Genomic DNA, 18,076 nt, shown 5'->3' with positions numbered 1-18,076 from the left:
CCAGTAATGAACAAAACAGAGGTAAATTCTAGCCCTCATGAAACTTATATTTTAGTGGCAAATAGATAAATAAAGGAAACTGTGTCAAATAAAGACAAGCCAAGAAGAGGGCTATGCACCATGGGGCATGGGAGATGAAGGTGTTAGGGTGGCTGGGAAGGCAGCCCCTGAGTAATGTTTGAAGGGAGGCAGAACAACAGGCCGATATCCCAGAGACACGTTCCAAGTAATGAGGACATGTGAGATCTTCAGGCGCTTGTGTGCTTGTGGTGCTCTGGAGCAGCAAGTTACAGAAAAAGGGCCAGTTGTCACCGAAGTTGCGGAGTGCGTCAGGGGAAAGTGCATGCAAAAATGGACTCATTCAACCTGGTTCTCGGAAACAGAAAATGTTTGGGAGGGGGAGGGAACGGCAAGGAAAAGACAAGGGAGACACTAACTCTAGGGGTGACCACTGGGGAGCTGCAATTCCCCTTCCTCTTACCCTCATTACTAGGCAGCTGGCATCCCCGGACTCAGGTGACCACATCACTAGGGATTTCACTGGAACCTGGCCTCCTCTTCGACAGGGCTGCCTGGTGGGGCCCATCAGGTGGAGCAGCCGCTCAATTGCTGTCTGTGTGCATCCGCAGGGGCTTGGACAAGGGCGCCTCAGAGAAGGAGTTGGCCACTAGCCCTGCTGTGGCAAAAAGAATTTGAATGGGGGAGGGTGGATGATTTCCAGTAAGAGAAGGAAGTGGCTGAAATAGTGAGTGCACAGAGGGAGACTGCCCTCTCGGAAGTGTCTGAAGCAGAGATGAGCATGTTCAGGGCCTTGGTCCCCTTACTGCTTGCCCTCTGGAAACTGTCTGCAGATGGCCTCAGCGGTGGGTACACTGAGAGTTGCTGAGGGCATGGGCTCAGTGAGGCTGTGTGGTCATGACCAATGCTCAGGCTCACTCTGCGTGCATGGCTGGTCCATGATGCCTGTGATGGGAAACAACTGGGCCGGTGGGCAGAGAGGATAGGGACCAGCCCGAGTGCCTGGCATCTGAGACCACCACCCCATCCCTGCCCACTGCTCCCTTTTATAGCAAGCCCACCCTTTTGCCCCTGCTCACTCTCTGCTCCAGGATGCCCACCCACCAATCTTTTAAAATGCTAATAAATGACAAACATTCAGGGTGAAACTCCCCAAGCCCATCTGTCCCCCCAACAATTTAGTATAAATTAATCAGATTCTCTCCTCAAGGCTTTCCTACATGGAGGTAGTGGGGATTATACAGCATGGAGGAAACAGAAAGGGAAATTTTCGAGCTGGGGAGAAGAAGGGCCCTACCTGAAATGCTTGCAGAGGGGATGTGTGCTTCACAGGTGTGCCCAGGCCAGCTTGAGGTCCCAGCCCTGCAGGTCGGCTTCCATGATTTCCCCAGACACCACAGCCTGTAGGCTGTGTGGCGAGAGGGGGGTAGGGGGACTGCCAGCTCCCAAACCCTCATGAGGAGTAAGGGCCCTCCTGCTGCCTCACTTTTGATCTATAAATGGAAGTGCCAAGAGTGCATTTCTCAAAGGGCTACTTTGAGACTCAAAGAAATGATTGCTGCAAAAGGCTGAGTGCGGGGCCAGGTACTAGGGATGGGGAGGGTCGGAGCAGCACGCCTACGGGAGAGGGCCTGCTCAGCTGCCTGCGAGGGCACCGGCAGACCCCAGCCCTGGGGGGAACATGAGGCTGCAGGCTGGACCTCTGCCCTCTGGAAACTGGAGAATATGCACAGGTGAGTGAGGCTGCGGCGATGCCCCTCCTGTGGCCATCTGCAGGGGTTGCTCATTCGGCCCCTCAGCTGCCTGCCTGACTTTAGCTTTGGTCGTGAGTCCTTCTGACTAGAAACAGAGAAATCTCACTTCCAAAAGAGCAGGACTCCTTTCAAAACACATACTTGCAGTTCTGAGATGTTAAGCTTTAAAAAAATTAATGTGGAGTTATTTTATCAAAGCTATGATGTTATCATCTCTCATGGGTATGAAAGATATACCAATATACTATGTTTTGAAAAGAATGAAAATATGTTGCTAATTAAATTTTAACATGCCATTGATAGGTAACTGCACCCCAAATTCAAGGATGTCAAAATATTGGGAAGGGAGTATAATTAAGAATTAAAGAAATATGCTGTATCATTTTGGCTGAGATACCTTTACATGTATGTTACCAGTAACAGTACTGACAGTCATGAAAGCTTTGAAAATGTATAAACCACTTACATTAAAAACATTTCCTCCAAAATTCTTCTGTGAATGTGAGAACTTCTCCCTCTATTAAGTTTTATCAATAGTGGTGGGAGTAACACAACTGCATGGGAACATGCAGAATTTCTCTCAGGAATGAACAATCTGGGCAACAAGGGTGACCATGTTATTTAGTCTCGGACTGGAGGCTTTGTGACCGGAAGTGACAGTAAAGTCAAGACCTTCAGAGAGGAGGCAAGGCTTGGCACTCCAGAGGGTTCTGCCAGCCTGGTGGCCTGTCAGCACTCACTATAATGGTTGGGCAGGTGATACCTGCTTACAGTCTCTGGGCAGGTGACTGAATCCCAGTCCATTTCTCCCAGCCCCCTTAGCTGCCAGCACCAAATAGCAGCCTAGGTAGATGGAAGACTGACTAAATTTGGGCACGACTAGAGTCAGTGACTGGAAGGTGGAAGACCCCAGAACCCTGTGTTTTCCAGACCTTATGAATTTTAGGATAGTTACAGAATATACACATACCACACAAACGCACACACTCATAAATGCGCAAATATTTACACATTCTCACAAATATACTTAACACACAACCCCTACAAATACACACACAAATCAGACACACACAAATATACACACTCACACTCAAGTGCCTGTCTTTACAACCATCAGAACAAAGTGGCCTAGTTAAAGAGGAGGAAGCTGTTTCTGACACATCCGAAGATGGGAGACAGCACTGAAAAGGATCATTCTGAAGCCTCTTTGTTTTCCATAACTCATGGAGAATAAATTGTATCTGCTCTGCAGAAAACTTATATTCTATTGAAAAAGAAGGAAAACCCTGTTGGTAGTCTAAGTTGTTGATGGGTTGTGGAAACTATGAGAGCTGGAAAGAATTTTTGGAATTACACACACACACACACACACAAACACACACACGCTCCACCCCTCACTTGTGATTTTGCAGTCCGACACTGCCTTTTGATTTCTTTCTCTTGGTAAAGAAACAATTGTATTTTTCTGGATACACAAACCTAAAAGCAGGATAGAAGTTACCAAACTATCAATTCCAGTTCAAGTTATTTTTCCCTTTAACCATTATATTACTAGAAGCTTACATTGAAATATAAACCATATTTTAAGGCATGCCCTTGTTAACATTTTTCCCTTTAACTAGCCACTTACATTTACCTGTTTTCTGCATTTTCTCCTGGGAATGAAATATTTCACCTGAAGACCAAGCCTGCAACAAGTCCTCGAAACTGTATCCTTGGTGAGACATCATCTGTGTGCAGACAGGCCCAGGTTAGATCGAAACTGGTACACAGGGCAGCCGTCCTGGAAAAAGTAAACCTCAGGTGGAAAGTGAATCTGGTCTCAGCACAGCCACATGTGAAAAAAGCATGATAACGTAAGTTTGCAGTCTCATGGTGAGGCCACTTGATTTTTACACGTTTATGTTTATCCATGTTGATAAAATCTCAGTCCCTTAGGTCCCCCAAATCTTTGGGGTCTGAACTGGTGGTGGGGTTAGGAGGAAAGGCAGGATTATAGGGGTGGGGTCCTGGCTGAGCAATAGCACAGCCTTTCTGACAACAGTCTAGAAATTCAAGATTGCCAAGTTGCAGTCATTTAGTCAACCTGTGCCTTTCCCAGACAAGGAGGGTCTTGCGGGGAATGTGGTCCATGGGGCCACGTGTCTCTCAGCTTATAACGCCCCTACTCTCACCTCTGCTTTTACTCTGGATTTATGAACTTCTGTGTGCACTAGAAGCACCTTTGGGAGCACTTAAAGATAAAGATAAAAGCTCAAAAAACTCTTGAGCTTTTGATTCAGTACATTTCACATTTTTAATAAACACCATGCATAGTTCTGGTATCGTTTGTCTAGTTCCTAAGTCTGAAATATTTCCTTACATGTAAGAAACTCCGTGAGGGAACAAGAGAAAAATTAGAGAATCCAAAAAAGTCAACGTTTCTCCTTGTTAGCAAATCTGAACAGGCAAACTCATGTATTTACCTATAGGTTTCAGTTCCTAATGCTTTTCTTCTCTATCCATCTCTACCTAATGCATCTGTATTAAATTCATCAATCTTTTTTATTATTTATTTATATTTGTAGTGAGCTTCCTTCAAGAAAGGAGAGGCTGATATAAAATTTATAATCAAGGGTTGAAAAAACAGAAACAAAAGGACAAATCTGCTAAATTTGAAAAATGTTCATTATTAAGTAGAAACAATTCACCTTAACTGTAATACATCATTATTTCATAAAAATGAAGATCATATGTACTCCTTATAATCATTTCATAGTATCATAACCTAAATGTTCTAAAAAACTTTAAAACACAACAGAAAGCTGGAAAATAATGATAAGTTAAAAAGACTGAAAACAATCAACTTTAATATTTAGCTGTGCTTCCTTCCATTTAGAGATATAAACATGCATATCCATAACGATAAATCGAATATGTCATAATTGGGCTTAAGCTACAGTAAGATATTTTATCTTTTATATAAAATATCCAGAGTAGGCAAATTTATAGAAAAGAAAGTAGAGTAGTGGTTACTTAGGACTGGGGAGGGGGCAGGTGAGGTGAGATTGGCTGGGAGGTGCTGTTAATGGGTAAAAAGTCTATTGTTAGGTAATAAAAATGATCTAAAATTATTGTTATGATTGAGAAACTGTAAATTTATTGAAAACCACTGAGTTATACACTTAAATTGGGTGAACTTTGTGATGTGTGAATTACATATCAATAAAGCTGTTAAAATATTTCAGATAGCTACATACCAAGATTTCACAACATAAATCCCATATTTTCTTTTGTAATTTTCTTCCATTATCTTATGTTAAAGTGGATGTTAGTTTATATATAAATTGTAAGCATATAAAGATGATCACTTTGCTCCAGTTTGAAAATTTTACAAAGTATTTAAATAAAGTGATATATGTACCTCTAGGAAAAAAACACAAAATTTTCCTAATTAACATACATAGTAACCACAGATATGGACTCATTCACTCACTCATTCATTCATTCATTCATTCACTAACCATTGAGTCCCTGCTATTGGTCATCCCCTGTCTAGCCACTGAGCATCCAGCATTGAGAAGAAGAGACTAAGGCCGTGCCTTCAGCAGATCATTCTCTCAGGGGCCACAGCAAGTGATGGTACACATGCCTCCCCCTCCAGCTTCTCTCTTACCAACCACTAAAATAATCTGTTAGATAAAATATGAAAGGTACATTTCAAAAGACATGCTAGGGACAGGTATAGATCCATAGAATTTCAAAACTTTAGCGGTCCATAGCAATTTTTATAATTTGATCATTTTATGGACATGGGAGTTGACCCACAGGAGGTCAGTGATTTGATCGAGGAAGTGAGTACATAGCAATCTGAAAACTCCTAAAACCCACAAACTCATGTATACAACACAGCAAAAAAAAAATCATTTTTCTCTCTTGAAGCATATTTATAAGGCAGATTTTCTGGGAGAGACCCAATTATAGGTGCTTTTATTCTTTTCCAAAGGCCATTTTAAGTGTGTAAGTATATAGATTTATTTTTATTCCTTTGTTAAGGCTTATAAAAGATAAATTCCTAAGTCAAAAGTGGTGGGGTTTTTTTCAAGCATGTTTTTGATTCCCTTGTCAGGCCATATTTTGGGTTTATAAAATACAGTCATCATAGCCACATTCTTCTCAAAAAGAGTAGGTAGTTGTGGCTTTGGAGTTCCCTGTCCTCTGCACTTGCCAATATCATTAACTTGCTAAACCTGAACTTCTGCTTTACTCAAAATCTTTAATTACTCCCTGCTTCTCTCAACCCCTTCATTATTACAAGCAATTAAATTGCAGAAGTAACGTCATCTTTTTGACATCTGGAAGATATTACCACTCGACTCCTTTCTCTCCAACCAAACTCCAGTCCGAGGCTGAGCAGGATCTCCAGCACTAATAATGTCTGAGAGTGGAGGCTGTCCAGGCAGGGGTCAGCCCAGGAAGCTGCCAGCCTGGAGTCCCCAGATCTCTCCATGAGTGAGGGTGGCCACTCAAACTTGGGGCCTCAGTCTTTCTCTGGTAAAATGAGCAATTCTGCTATACCTGTATTTCTCAGTCTCAGATACTCAAGCTTAGGGACATGTGAAGACATAAAGGGCTATGTCTTTTTATTCTTCCTGAAAAGTCATTATTTAATATAAACTGAAAACTGTTACTTCATTAAAGCAATCAGGTTTCCAAAAAAATAGAATATCAAAATTATAAATTATTAAAGCTAAAATATAAGCTTATTTTTTAGAAGTCCTACATTCAGCATAAACTTGGGGTTAAACAGTGAGCCTCCTGGGCACAGGGCGTTGGGGTGGAACACCCAGAGTATTCTGAGGCTAGTGTTCTTTCAATCTTTAATGCCCTAAGGTTCTTTAAACAAATAAACAAACAAACAAAAAGAAAACAACAAAAAACCCCTCTGTATAGGAGACTTAAGAAAGGCCTTCATTCCATTAGAGAACAAGCCCCACAGAGAGCCTAAAGGCATTAGTGCCCTTTTATTAAACTGAGATCTGGGTTTCCATCCAAGGAAGGAGCCCCTCCCAGATGAGAGTAAACAGCTCCTCTCTGCTCCAGGCTCACTTCTCTCCAGTCCTGGTTCTGGGACTACCGGGGCCTCTGCTTCCAGCTACTCTCCTAACAGCCCTGGGCACACTGCTCTGCGATCCTGCACTTGAAGTCCTCTTGCTGGGTAGCATCCCTTGTGGTCCTGTGGTCCTTGGCCTCTCAGTTCAATTTGAATGGTGCGGAATGGAAAGATGAGAGAGAATCTGGACAGAGGCAGGGAATTAAGGAAAGATGAAGGTAGCAGGTCCAGCCCTACAGAACCAGGACAGACTCCACTGGGAAGAGGATGAAAGGGGGCCCACACCCATAAGCATGCCATCCCCCAAGGAAGACTCTGAATGGAGGTGTCAAAGCCAGCTGTGCTCTGGACAACTGCCCAGCACTGTAAATTCTGGAGGTGTCTTGAAGGTCACACTCCATCCTCCTCCGCCTTCATTTGTCTGTTTTTTTTTTTCTTTTATTTTACATATCAGTCTATGCATGGTTTTTTTGCTTCTAAATGTTGTTGCGATAGTAGTACATATTATTGCTCCCCTACTTTCACAAGGCTTTTCTTCTATTGATTGCAAATGTTTATGAATATTATTTTTCGTCACTGTGTCATATTCCATCATACGTTCTATTTTTTTCAAAGACGTTCACAATAACTTCTCCCATTCTCCTTTGCAATGAGACTTTGACCCTCCCCATTCAAGGCAGAATATCTATTTTCCTATTTCCCTCAAATTCGGGCTGTCTCATCACTGGTCCTAGTCGACAGAATGTGGCAGAAGCAATGCTATGAGATATCCAGGACTGGGCACCAAGAAACCTTGCATTTCTGTTTCTCCTCTTGGCATGCTCCTGGGGATGGCAGCTGAGGCACCTCAGCCTGCAGCCAGCACTCACTGCTAGGCACGTGAGTGGGGTCACCTTGGACCTTCCAGCTCACCTTATACTCCAGATGAATAAAGACACATGGGTGAATACAGGTAATACAAGACTGAGAAACCACCCAGCTAACCCACAGAATTGTGAAAAATAGTGAATAGCTATTGTTTTAAGACACTACATTCTGGGGTACTTTGTAGTACAGTAAACGCAAACTGAAACTAATGGAACAGTGTGACTTGGGCAACTTTACAGTCCCACCCTAGGAATGCTCTCTAAGAAGCATTTGCCACTAGCAGTCAACTGAACACCAGGAACTTATCTGACAGTAGCAAATTTGGTAAAGAAACTTAATCAGAAGAGAAAGTTATAAGACACGATCTGTCATGGTAGAGTTACTTACAAAATGATGGTCTCATTGCAAAACGAGAAAACGATAGCTCGCAGATGTTAAACAACATAGGTAGTGTTCAGGGCGTTGTCACTAGGCAGACATGAATTTGACCCCTATCTCTGCCACAGTTTGTGATGTGATCTCTTAATCTTCAATTTGCTTCTCTGTAAGATAAAGACAACAATATCAAACTATAGTATTGTTGTGAGGGTTAAATGAGAGAGTATATATAAAATACATAGCCTATTTCCTAGAAAGGGCACTCACCCTACAAATGATAGCCACTAAGTGCATTGTAAGGGTCATATGGGTAGAAATGAAGAATTGGCATTGTCCCTTTCCCTGTTTGACTGTAAAGTTCAAGCTCTTTCTACTATAGTCCATGCTTTACCTCTAATGCTTATACTGGAAAGTGGTAAAGAACAGATTTTATTTCATGTACCTGCTCATACTCATTTATTCAATAAATTTTGAGTACCTACTAAAAATCAGGTATCAAACTTTACTCCAGGATAATGTGACTAGGCAACAGGATATGAAGGTCTGTTGGAAGAGACATATTAATAGTGCAGATGACTCTAATTGTAAACTGTAATCAGTGCTGGGAAGAAAAGAACCATATCCTATGAATGCGAGTAGGAATATTTGACCTTGATTAAGCACAGAACTGACAAGGGAAGCTTCCTAAGGAAGAGACATCTGAGCTGATATTTCAAGAATATATAGAAGTTAACTCTGTAAAGAGGGTGTGTTGGGACAAGCAAGGACAATTCTAGTCAGAGGGACATCACGTTCAAAGATAATAAAGCCAAACGGAAAATGGAACTTTGGAGGAACTGGAAGAAAGACAATGTAGATAGACGACAGAGAGGAAATCTGAGGCTTGTCTAAGAAGACACTGGAGAGGAAGCAGGATCAGGTCCTATCGGGTTTTGGGGGCCATTTTAAAGACTTTGATCTTACTCTTACAAAGAATGAAGGTACTGAAGAATTTTAAGTAGGAGAGTGATATAAACAAATTGATGGAATGACTGCTAGCCTCTTGGCTCTTCAAGAAACAGCAGAATGATCTATTAGTGATGTTGGCCACGAACTCTAGCACACACTAGGCACAAAATAAGAATTAGTTAAACAAGTGAATAAATAAATAAATGATTCTTTAGTGGTAAACTTTCAAGCACCTTGATGGTCTAGCCAGAAAGTTATCTGGGGGACAGGGTGTAAGAATTCTCTGAGCATGACTGCTCAAATTACTGAATTATCCAAAAAGTTCATTTGGTTTTTTCCATAAGATGGCTCTAGTAGCACTTAGTTGTCTTTAACTTCATTCAAAACAATTGTTAGATTATATTGCGACAGCTGTCATTTCAGCATGTATTATATTTATTTAATTTATAAAGATTTTATTTATTTATGTTTAGAAAGTAGGGGAAGGGAGGGAAAAGAAAGGGAGAGAAATATTAATGTTGTGGTTGCCTCTTGTGAGCCCCTCACTGGGGACCTGGCCCACAACCCAGGCATGTGGCCTGACTGGGAGTCGAACCAGTGACACTTTGGTTCGCATTCCAGCGTTTAATCCACTGAGCCACACCAGTCAGGGCTCAGCATGCATTTAAAAAATACTTATCAAAATTGGTGAATTTTTGTGTAGCCATTTTCATATTAAAGATGGAATATAATAACCAACATTTTTGGCATATTATGCTTTATTATTTCAAGAAAGGTAAAAATGCAACTGAAACAGAAAGACTTGTGTGGTGTGTGGAGAAGGTGCTGTGACTGATCAAATATGCCAAAAGTGCTTTGCAAGATTTCATGTTGGAGATTTCTTGCTGGATGATGCTCTGTGGTCAGTAGATCAGTTGAAATCGAAAGCAATCAAATAGAGATACTAACTGAGAAAAACCAACATTGTACTAAGCTGGAGATAGCCAACATACTCAAAATATCTGAATTGATAGTTATTAGTGAAAATGAAAAATGTGTCTTTTATTTTATAGAAAAAAAATATGGACTTTTGGCCAACCCAATATATCAATAAAAGCAATTCATGCAGCCTATGGTTAGAGAAGAACCTAGAATGTTAGAGGCAGTAAGAGAAATGAGGGTATCTTGTGGCCAGGGTCTCCAAAACTTTACCAAAAAGTATGTGAGCTTTTCTTTGTTTAACTTTCTGCTTTCATCTAGTCTCTTTATTTTGTACATTGTCAGTTAAGTCTTATTTGCACATGTTTATAAAGTGCTTATAGATTCTGAAATGAAAATCATCATAAAAATACCAAAAGCAGTTGCTTCTCCTCCTCTTTGTTAGAGGTGCTCCTTTGATTCACTCTCCAATACCTATCCAATCTTCTTTCAGGAAGATCACTGTCATTTAAAAGAACAATTTATTGCGTAATAAATAAGGAGTTGAACTACCTTGTTTTGGTGCCAATTCTCCTAAACACAGGTCACTGCTGGGAAATAATGAAGGGTGAAGGAAGGGAAAACTTTTTAAACATCTTTTACATTTCTTCTTAGAGAAGATAATTTTGCATTACTTTGCCTTACTCCCCATATGTGACCAAGTATACACACAGGGAAACATGCAGATAGACATTACAAAAAGAAACCCACTAAAAATAAACATAGCTCATTCTACTATATATTTTTAAAAGTTCATCTGTGTAATTCAAGACCAGTCATTTAAATGCAGCCTCACTCTATGCCACATAGCTTTAAAACCCAGCCAGTGTGAAATGAGTCACCCTGTAAGAGCAGGTTGGACTGAAGTCTATGTCAGAAGATACTACATTCCTCTCAGAAATCTATTCTTTCGATAATGAAAGGGATGTAGAGATTAATGTCACCAGTTATGGTGTTCTGAAATGTTTTCTTGAAATAGAAAAGATTCTGGGAAAAGGTACCCAGGGATTTAAAGACATAAGTGTAGGGCCAGGAGGACTATGAAATTGCCTCTTCTGGGATAATAAGGAGCCAAGTTTCATTCTCCTTTACTTGGTAACTTAACCTAAGACAAAAAGAAAAATGGGGGTGGAGGGGAAGTTTTATTTCAGCATCAGGCATATGGTTGGCAGTCACCAAGTGTTTATTAATAATAATGACTTATATGTGCCAAGCCCCCTTTAGAGCAAATTGTCCCAGATCCAAATTCCACAATGAGCCAAAGATTTCAATGCCCTGGCAGGAAGCTTGAAGGATTTGGAACAATTCACACATAGTGCAACTCCTACTCACACCACAGTGCATTTTCTCCACCCACTCAGCCCCACCTCTGCCCACCCCCATATCTAGTGGGGTGGCCCATTGGAGCCCTCCACCACATCTTTTTATTTAATAAAGGGGTGCTACCTTTTTTCACCTGTACCAGGCTTTCCTCATTTCCTTCACAAGATAAACTAGGTTTTAACTTGGTTCTTCCTCCCAGGAGCATGAACAAAGACAGCCTTCATAAAGGGAGAAAACCGCAGCAGCTGCAGCAGCAAGTAGATGGGGATAGGAAGGCTGGGTCAATTCTTACCCACACTCCTCTTTTCAGGGCCCTGTCAGTGGGCCGTTCTCTGATCATCTTGGTGAGTGTCCAGCACCTGAGATAATATACACCCAACACAGTGTTCCAAGTTTGAAGATGAGCAAACTGAAGCCAGAGGTTTCTCCACTTTTATGCCTTTCAAAGATAAACACAAGATGATGAGCACCTGGCTTGCTGAGGCTAAGCTATAGCCCCTATGGTAAAACTTTGGGCTCAGCTTGTAGAACTTGGGCTCAAACTGCCCACTATTCCTGCCTTGAACCACACAATTCACCTTCTTGTGCAAGAGGGGCGGAATAAGATCCTTATTGTCACTTGGCTTGTTAGACAATAATGGTCTTTGCCAACTTTAGTGCATGTTCTTCCCCAAACACATATGCCCTCACAAACACACACAACTTTTCAAACCATCCTTGCTATAAGCCTTTTTAATTGCAACATTTGCCAGAGTGGGAGAGGCCATGATAGCTTTGTCCATAGGTACAATAGAGAAAAGTTTGTTTTGTTTTTATAATTCTTATTTGAATTTACTTTCAAGGACAGTAATTTTACTGAGCTCTGTTGTGTATTAACATACATGGGAAAAATATATTAGTAACAGCCAAGGAAAAAGGAATTTCATTTTTTACAGATGTGGTTCAATTTAATGCCTGTAAGAGCATGGGTTCTTCTCAATATCAGTCAACAAACTTCTTTAACAAATTAGTCTCTTCATACTGTCAGACACTCTGATATAACCCTGAAGGCACAAGGGTGAACAATAGAGATGAAGTCATGGAACTTATCATCATGTTTCATAGAAGATATAGCCAAATAAAATATAAATAAAATACAGTTTCAGTGTTCTGTTTCTTGATCTGGTATTGACAATATAGTTGTGTTCAACTAGTAAACCTTCAATAAATTATACACTTACCTCTCTGTATATATGTATGTATATATACATGCACCTACATCTTCATCAAAACGCTAAAAACACTTTATAAATCTAATGACTATATGTAGCATATTATTGAATACCAGGGAAATAGACAGTTTTCTAGGTTCTGAAGATAATTCTGCTAAAACCCACCATGGGGCAAGGCATGCTGAACAAACACAGAAAACATAAAATGCATAAGATGAAGAGTTTTATGAGCAGCTAAAATGACCATCTATTATATTGGTGAATGTAAAAAAAAAAAAAAAGACAAGGATTCTCTAAATAATGTTTTCAGGTGTTTCAGACATTCTAGCCAATTGAATGGTCTTAAAGGGAGTATGTCCAAAAGCAGGCCTTCTGGACTGCCTGAAATACAGAATATGACAGGGGTGTCTGATGCTGGGCAGAGCTCTGCTCACCAAGATGAGGGGTTGAGTTGCTTACCTTTAACAGAAAAGCAGCCAGGTATTTCTCCTGTAAGACTGGGTTTATTTGGGAACAACAAAGAATTGCAATTTTGGACATGCAGATTAACAGAGAACCACATGTAAGTCCTGAGAAACAAAGGAAAGGCTACTCTTTTGTAAGGGAGAAGAGGAAGTTGGGAAAGCTATTACAAATGGGTTCTTGCTGTTCAGTTTCACAATCAACATAGGGTGTGAGGGCTCCCATTGCTGGCCTCCAAACTTTATTTTTTTATTGTTGACGCTATTCCAGATGACCTGCCACTTCCCCCCACCCCTCTGCCCTCCTCCACCCAGCCCCCACAGCCTTCACCACACTATTGTCTGTGTCCATGGGTTATGCGTTTATGTTCTTTGGCTAATCTCTTTACCTTCTTTTACCTGGTTTCCCTCGCCCCACTCTGTTCTGAGATCTATTAGTCTGTTTTATGTATCCATGCCTCTGGATTTATTTTTTTCATCAGTTTATTTTGTTCATTAGATTCCACATATGAGTGAGATCATATGGTGTTTGTCCTTCTCGGACTGGCTTATTTCACTTAGCATAATTCATAGTAATGAAAAGCAAGGACTAACTTCATTTTAATTGAGGTTACTGTTTGTTAAATTTTACTGGGAGCATCTTATCTGGTAGAGAATCTGGCCTGGGCAGATGACGAGGTGAGTCCAATCAAAGCATTGGGAATCTGCCATCACTCAGGAAAAGATCAGAGCCCTGGGATTCAGGCAAAAGCAAGAACGGAGTGGTGAGAAGTTCCCAAAGTGGCTGATGAAATGGGCGGCACTGCACTGTTAGTTGCAGGAGTTCTTTTCTATGTATGACAGGATCTCAGCCAGAGATTTCAGGGTAAGGAGGAGTGTCTGGCTTCCATCGACCAGTGACAAAAAAGAGTGAAGGGGCATATCAAGGTTGAAGTCTTAGGGCTGAAGATATGGGAGAGAAGAATGGAGGCAAAGCAAACAGGCAGATTATGGAGTGAGGGCTAACCCAGAACTAACTCTGGGAATTTGAGTCTTCTGCATCCAGCCAAGAGAAGCAGGGTTGGGATTTATATTCCCACCAAAACAAGCAAACAAACAAACAAAACCAAAACCTAAAACACTGAGCAAAAATTTGAAATGGCCATTTTCAGACATAACCCAAGATTTCACACTGAGGGTGAGATTGAATACACAAATAGATCACGGCCAGACTACGTATAAAAATTAAACTCTGACCCACAACCTGCAGCCACTGGCCCAGGAGACCAATTTACCATCTGCAGTAATCAGCCCAAGAAGTAAGACTTCTATCTCTAGCAACCTGTCCAGGAAGCCAAACAGTAACATCTGTAACAATCATCCTCAAATAGAGAAGAGTTAGGAAGTAATTGACAGTTTCCCTGATTTTTGCCCCTACCTCCAATTTAAATCCAACCAGAAAGCCAAATTATGTACCCCAATTTAATCAGATTGGATGACTCAAGTTTATTAAGCCTGCCTACAGCTTCTCCACACCAACAGCCTCCAAGCAGAGAATTTGCCTGTTCTCATTTGGGTGGTCTTTATTTCTACATCACAGGACGGTGGGGTGAGTCTTACGACTACCTCAGCTCACTGCCTGTGGGGAGTTTTCTGGCCACAGTGTAGGGAGGGCAGTGGAGGGGAATGAAAGATCAGCCCTCCAGTATTTCTGACTTGCTCCCCACCCCAGAAGAGAAAAAAGCCTAGAGGGAATCACAGCTGGGATATGGATAAGGCGCTGATATTGACTGAATTATATTTCCATTTTTAATTTGCTAAGAGTTACTTTTTCCATGAACTGGTAATGAACTTTATTAAATGTATTTTATACATCTATTGATACGATCATGCTTTCTTTCCACTTTTATTCTATTGATGTAATTAATTACATTGATTCATTTTTCAAAGGGTAAACCAACCCTGCTTCCTAGAATAAATCCAACTTGTTTCAGATAGCTTATCATATTTATATATTGCTGATACTCACTATAAACTTCAAAATATACTATCCATCATGAAGTATATGTAATTTAAAGTATTTGCTAGGATTTTATTCAGGGCTTTTGCATCTTTGCTATGAGGGTACCTGACCTGAATTTTTTTTTTCTTTCTAAATTTTGGGGGTTTTTTTGGTCAGGTTTTGTTATTAGTTAATCTGGACTTATAAAATGAGCTAAGAAGTAGGCCAGTATTTTCTGTTTTTTGGGGAAAGTTTATGTAAAAATGGTAAGAAGAATCTGCCAGTAAATGTTTCTGGTTCTGGAGATTTGGGGAATGCGTTTAATTACAAATTTGAGTTCTTTCCTAAAAATAATACTATTCTGGTTTCTAGATTCTTCTAGAATCTGCTTTTGGCAAGTTGTATTTATCTAAATTGAAAAATATGTGTGGAGTAAAGGTTGGCAAAATATCACAGGTAACTGAATTTAATTATTATTGCAGATGTATGAGTGATATGTTGATGGACTAGTAATATTTGGAAGAGTAAAATAATAAAGACCCATGTAATTAATAAACTATTATATATTTATTTCATGAAATTTATTTTCGGGGCTTTCTTTCAATGGAGTTACTAGTTATGCTTCCACAATTAAAACTTACATAATTTGTGTTCTGTTGTCACTTGCCAAATGCAGCAAACTTTCTTGAGTCATCATAGTTATAACATTGACTTTAGTCAATTTCAATTTGGAGAAATTATTCTGCCAAGAGTATACCAATTGGAATGTCAATAAAAATGTTAAAGAAATTTTTACATTCAGTAACAAAGCATAAAATTGACATATCAGGATACTTACGTACATCATAATGGGTTGGGATAATTTTCTTTATCACAGAAAATCTTATAGAATATTTTATTTTATTATGTAAATTACTATTGTTTGTATTGTGATTTTCACCATCCTTATCTACACAGCATTTCAGTTTTTCTTCTTCTAAATTTCAAAATTTTGGATTATTATGAATAAAGTTAAAAATAGCAGCTATATTTCTCTATTGATTTAAATGTCTTTAAGATTATACTGTAGCTTGATATTTAATAGAAGAATATAGTGTCTAAAGAAATTGGTTTTAGGATTGTTTTTGTATCTGAATCTTTTCCTTTTTAGTTATGTGAACATTTTCATTCAAAAAATTATTTTATGAGGCAACAGTGTGCAACATTGTTACTTTTGGAACCTTTGGCTGTGCTCTGTGGTCACCGTCTGTGGTGGGTGGGCCACATCTATGGGCCTGGCCTGGTGCAGAAGCTCTCCTGGAGCAAGGGATCACTTTTTGTGACACCAAAATCTTGGCTAAATTCTTCTCATTTGGCATCAATAGCATGTTATATCAGTGTGGCATCTTTCCATCTGAAACCTTTATTCGAATGCAGAAATATGGACACCTTGCTTGTAACTACTGATCCTGAGCTCATGAACTACCTAAATAAATGTGGTTGAACAACTAAAAGTTGGTTATACAAGTGTTCATTTCAGAAACTGGTGATAGTTATCTCAAATATTGAAAGTGCTGAGGTCCTTGAAAGATGGCAGTTTAATACCGAGTGTGACAAGTCTGCCAAAGATGACAGTACACCCATAGAAAAGTCTCAGAAAGGTGTCCAAGAGGAAATTTTCTCAGTGAGAAGACAGATCACAACTACAGTGACATTTTGGCCACTGTTGGAAGTTTCTTGTTCATTTCATCTGCTGATGTCTACAGACAAAGATTTGGTTGTATCCGAAAAGTGGGAAGAGTCAGAAACACAGTTCATTACCAATTCTGAACAAGTCCACCAGTGTTCCTTCACTACTATGATCCGCAAAGCAAGCAGCATGATGGCCTACAAAATCCCTGTCCATAATGAAGATGAGAAAAAAACAATAATGTAATTCTCAAATGTGTGTTTCCTGAAACTGAGTCAACTATAATCACTGTTTTATGTTATTGATTAATTTTTAGATGGGGAAAACTTAACAGCATACTTTACTGAACTGTGTATAATTGTTCCATTTTTTTGGTACCTGTTTGACTTCCCAAAGGGTTGACATAATTTATTGCATACAGTTCAAAAGGGAACCACATTACATCAGCACTGTAATGTCAACTCCTTTGAAGGCGGTAACTGTAGATGGAAAAACTTTTGCTGTAAAGCTAAATGTCTTTCTAAGTCAGACCTTTTGGTCAAGTAGCTTGACTCAGAATATAGGTAAATATGAGACGGCAAAAGAAGTCTGATTACTCAGAATCTTTGTTTAGATCCTAAAGTAACTGATGATCCATACTAACAAAATATAGCTATTAGGTTCATTTGCCATTTATTTCATTTGTATAGTTTCCATATTGAAAAAATCTCTGATTATTTATTTTAATGTATATAACTTATACCTACAAAGTTATTGCTAGTTTTCTACTACTGTTTAAAGTCTGGAGAAAGAGAACTCTTAAAAATTTCTTTTTTATTTTATAAAAGCAAGCTTTAAATGACAATTATAAATAAAATTAAATGTGTATGATTTTTTTAAAAAAATTTTCTTATACTTTGTTGGCAGGCTATTCTTGTTGCAATGTTCATATGTAATTCCTTTTTTCCCAACATTTTATTGTGAATATCTGCCCAAACAAAAAAAGTTGAAAGCTTTCATTAGAAAGCTATATACCTACCACCTAATCTTTACCTTTAATATTTTACTACTGTTGCTTTATTACACATCTATTCATCTACATTCTTATACATCAATAATTTGTTATTTTTGATGTATTATAAATTACATATCTAAACACTTCCACAAAATACTTCATCACATTTAATTTTCACATCACATTGTGTTCTTAACATCAAAGACAATTACATGTGACTAGCACAATTTAAAATTAGTTCATTTTATCCAAAGACTACAATGAGCTTTTTATTTGATAATATTATATCATTTTTTTTATTTTTTCAAATACATTAGTCTCTACCTATCCCCCACCACTTTCCCTTGCCCCCTCCCTCCCTCCCTCAGCTCTTCCCCTTTGGTTTTGTCCATGAGTCCTTGCTATATGTTCCTTGACTTTCCC

General features: G+C 39.4%; 1 pseudogene; it reads left to right on the top strand.

Annotated features, from left to right (window-relative positions):
* The first annotated feature begins 1,611 nt into the window (after window positions 1–1,611).
* On the top strand, window positions 1,612–16,905 carry LOC129081728 (mitotic spindle assembly checkpoint protein MAD2A-like; annotated as a pseudogene).
* The last annotated feature ends 1,171 nt before the right edge of the window (window positions 16,906–18,076 follow it).

This window comes from Pteronotus mesoamericanus, unplaced genomic scaffold (genome assembly GCF_021234165.1).
Source record: "Pteronotus mesoamericanus isolate MK-2021 breed Mesoamerican mustached bat unplaced genomic scaffold, CSHL_Meso_final scaffold_118, whole genome shotgun sequence".
In the NCBI taxonomy this organism is placed as follows: Eukaryota; Metazoa; Chordata; class Mammalia; order Chiroptera; family Mormoopidae; genus Pteronotus; species Pteronotus mesoamericanus.
Note: the sequence above shows the minus strand (reverse complement) of the source record. Positions and strands in the feature narration are given on the sequence as shown.